Source organism: Sorex fumeus, unplaced genomic scaffold (genome assembly GCF_029834395.1).
Source record: "Sorex fumeus unplaced genomic scaffold, SorFum_2.1 ptg000050l, whole genome shotgun sequence".
In the NCBI taxonomy this organism is placed as follows: domain Eukaryota; kingdom Metazoa; phylum Chordata; class Mammalia; order Eulipotyphla; family Soricidae; genus Sorex; species Sorex fumeus.
The window spans coordinates 4757672-4762136 of record NW_026606107.1 but is presented as its reverse complement, the minus strand read 5'-3'; the positions used below and the strand labels follow the sequence as shown (position 1 = coordinate 4762136).

The 4465-nt window shown below is 37.3% G+C and overlaps 1 non-coding gene across 1 annotated transcript; it reads left to right on the top strand.

Annotated features, from left to right (window-relative positions):
• Positions 1-1735: 1735 nt before the first annotated feature.
• On the top strand, positions 1736-1897 carry LOC130032673 (U1 spliceosomal RNA). Its single transcript, XR_008793854.1, has one exon. It is a non-coding gene; the product is annotated as a U1 spliceosomal RNA (small nuclear RNA).
• Positions 1898-4465: the final 2568 nt, after the last annotated feature.

Genomic DNA, 4465 nt, shown 5'->3' with positions numbered 1-4465 from the left:
TAAGATATCTGGTGGCTGGTCCTGGAGGTCTTCGGCTACTGGAGCCCTGGTTGGGGCGGGGAGGAAATCTCAACCCGCTCCCCTCCAAGGGGCCCTGGCGAGGACAGCCAGGCACGGGGGCAGGAGACTGCGCTGGTTCTCTTCCCAGAGCTGGTTTTTATAGTCTCTGAGGCTTGGCCGTTGATGGGATTACACAGCGCCAGGGGACCAGTTGGTGGGTGTGACCCCTGCCTACTGGAATTCGGAGGATCTGGGTGGAGGATGCTCAGGCCCGAACCGAGTAGGCTTGTAAATCTCAGCCCCGGGGCCTGCTTGCATTTGTTCCTCTGCCGGTACCTTCAGGTGTGTGGAGAGTGGTCTCAGCATGGTGGTGGCTGGTCCTGGAGGTCTTCGGCTGCCTGAACCCTGGTCGGGGCGGGGAGGAAAGCTCAACCCGCTCCCCTCAAGGGGCCCCGGCGAGGACAGCCAGGCGCGGGGGCAGGAGACTGCACTGTAACCTTTCGGGAGCTGGGTTTTAAAGTCTCCCTCACTAATAAAAATTTTAAAAAAAGAAGTACAAAGAGAAAAAAAATGTCTCACAATGTTACTGGGTCTGCTTGAGCAAATGGATGAACAACGGGAGGACTGTGACAGTTATATTATTCTATACATTATATTTGTAGTAGTTATACATTTTATATATCTACATCAATTATATGTTATATATCATATTCAACGGGTCAGAGCAATAGCATAGCAGGTAGGGCATTTGCCTTGAATGTGAATACCAGGGTTCGATTCCTCCACCCCTCTTGGAGAGTCCAGCAATCTACAGAGAGTATTCCGCCTGCACGGCAAAGTCTAGCAAGCTACCCATGACGTATTCGATATGCCAAAACAGTAACAACAAGTCTCATAATGGAGACGTTACTGGTGCCCACTTGAGCAAATAGATGAACAATGGGAGGACAGTGCAGTGCTATCATATTCAACATATATAATTATATATGGGTATCTAATTATATGATAAATATAATATATATGATAGTATACACGAATACATCATCTTACACTAATACATCATCACTAATACATCATACACTAATACATCATACACTAATAAGGGAGGACAGTGCAGTGCTTTCATATTCAACATATATAACTATATATAGGTATATAATTATATGATAAATATTATACATATGATAGTATACACTAATACATCATCATACACTAATACATCATCACTGATACATATTTTATGATATACAACTTATGGAAGACAACATTAAGCTTAGGCTCATGCATTTTCTAAAAACTCTCTTGCCATATAGGGACATGTGATCAAGAGATCCCCTAATTACAGCTTCTCATATAAGAGAGAGGAACATATTCACCCATACAACAATTCTGTACCTTCTCTGAGAGAACTGAAGTTTTGAATACAGATGGATTCTGTCCTATCAGTCTTGTAGGACATGTTTTCTGGATGTGAAAAGTGATAATATTCCAAACTTCTTGCATAGGATGGAGTAAGCTGAGGAAGAAATAAAGCTCTCAATTTACCTCTTGAAACAATAATATTCAACCGATGAGTTCAATATGCCAACTTATCCAAGACTGTCTTAAACGTGGGTATATCTTGCTAGTCTTGGAATTCAGGTAGGCCCAGCATATTCTAATCACTTTGGAGAATGGTAATGGTAAATTAGAGTACAGATGACTATAGCTAATCTTCCTTAATAAAGAATAACAGAACATTACCTGGCAGGGGAGATACCATGATCATGAAGTTGGTTTTCTCAGGGACAGGCTTATCAATTAAACTCCAGATGCACTGATCCCGGCAATTTGCCCAAGTGTTGGAAACTTCACTGCATAATTTGTGATAATAGGATACTGGGTTCACACTCTCCTCTGGAAACTGATGGAACGTTCAGAAAAAAACTCGGCTTTCTGTTTCTCCCTGGAAAGAGGAAGAGTGGTTCTTGGCTTTCAAAGTCATATCTTTTGTTAGGATTACACAAAGGACTGGTTTCTGACTTACTTCGTTCAGTGTATTAATGAGACTTTTCATAACCTATCTTACTGGTAGAAAGTGAGAATATAGATGTGAATTTGAGCTAGCAGTTAGCATAACTTTCAACTAAAAATAGCCCATTTCAAAAGACCGAATCAATGAAGAACTAAGTTCACAAATTTTCACAGGGTGCTCAGTAGAGGATGTAGTATTAGAACGATGCATGTACGAATGAAACCATTATTAACAGTATTAGTAATCCATTATTAATAAGTACCTTAATTAAGATAAAAATAATTAATTGATAACATTATTCTACAGATCAGACAAAGTAGAATACAAATTTCTACCAGGGAATAGAAAGTTGTAGGCAGAATTTGAATATCAAAAAACACTGGAGGAACTAATATCACTGTCTCTTGACCTAGTAAAATACAGAGAGTCAAGGTACCCTAGAAATTGGAACCAGATCAATAGCATAGTGGTTAAGGTGCTTGTCTTGTATGTGGACAGCCATAGTCTATCTGCAGTACCCTATATAGTCCTTTGAGTTCCTCCATGGTGTGATTCCTAAATGCAGAGCAAGGAGTAAGCCCTGAGCATAGCCGGTGTGTTCCGACAAACAAACCAAAAAAAATATCCTAGATGTTTCAGGGATTTTAAAATAACAAGGGTTAGGGAGATAGTACAGTGGACCAGATGGTTGCCTTCCACAAGGCCCTGCTGGGCTTTAGTCGCTTCTTTTCATATTGTCACTTGAGCATCATCAGGAGTGATCTCTGACCAAATAGCCAGGTGTAGGTGCTAAGTACTCTCTAGTGAGACTCAAAATAAAAGAAAAAACATTTTTTATTTTCTTTGTGTGTCTATAAGTATGTGCCAATCTTGTTTCTTAAAACTATGCATCTATAAGAATAGATAAAATCTTTAAGTTTTCTGCTACTTGATGGAATTGTAGGACATCATGTGAAACAAAATATGTCAGAAGGGGGACAAACTCACATGATCTCATTCCTCTGTGATATATGAAGTAACAGAAAACCAAATAGATAACAGTATCAACAAATGATGAGGAACATTTGTTCCTGGGTTACAAACTGAGACAACAAAGAAGGAAAGAATGGAAATGAAAGAACTAGGGAGAAAATAAGCTAGAGGGTATGTGGGGGAATTAAAAATTATGCTAGAAGTAACAGAAGGACATAATGTGGAGGATGTTGGGAACTTTGACTATAGATGTTACCAAGCTAATGTAAACATGATTCCATAATTTCAACAAGAAAAACTTAATTGAAAATACCTTCGAGGGAACCGAAAAATTGATTTTATTTATATAAGCCAATTTTGTAACTTTTGTGCTTGATATTAAGTTCTAGTTATCACTTAGGCAATACATTTAGTCTATCCCAAAGTCATATCTCTACTGCTTCTAGATATGCTAATTTTCATATGTATTTTCATATTATCAAAAGGATTTATTCAGAACACAGCTTTCTGTGTGAATCTGGAATATCATGCAGAAGTCAAGACAGGATACTTAAATTTGGAAGTCATTAGCATAGACAAAATACTTTTTACAACTTGAGACCAAACGTTAATATTGCTTAAACTTAATACAAAAAAGAATAGGGCTTACTCTGCACTCTGTAGTAAAAAACATATTAGGTTGTATGAATATATAAAATGAATGACATATCTTTCAGAATGGCAGCTAAATTGAGATTTTTTGAGAAAATCAATAAATGATAAATGATTATAGTAATTTCTTATAAACAGTAAAATCTCCACGGAGATAAAAGAATAGAAATCAACTTGAACAAAAGTTGAAGAAAGTTCATTAAGGATAAGCAATGCTATGGAACTAATATTTATAACTGTAAATAAAATGTTGTTTATAAAGTGATTAGATGTGTATGAATATTGACTATAGGAGGTAAAGGTGGTTCAAAATGATGTTAGGGGCTGGTGAGATTGTACAGGAGAAAAGTTACTTGCTTTGCATGTGGTTGTGTCTGCAAAAACCTTGATTATAATCCCAGGTACCAGACACGGTCCCTTGTGCAATACCAGGTGAGGCTGCAATAGCCCCTTTCTCAAAATGAGTTTAATGAGAAAGACAGGAGATAGATTACCACATCTCTTGTAAAACAAAGTAACTAGATTAGATTTTAGAAAAATTAATGGTGACTGGAGATAACATATTGTGTTTATTATGTCTGCCTACCAATAGTGATGAATCGTGCACACACACAGACACACACACAGATACACACTGCAAAATAAAAATCTACACATAAGAAATGTGAATTTCTCAATCCTAAGAATTAATGAATGTACTTTTTCTTATAATTTATTGTTGGCAAAATTCATGAACAAATTTTCTTATTTACTTTTTACTGTGAATGCATTGTTTCAAAAACCTTCTAATTGTATGAAATGAGAAAAGAAAAACTGATAAAACTCTTC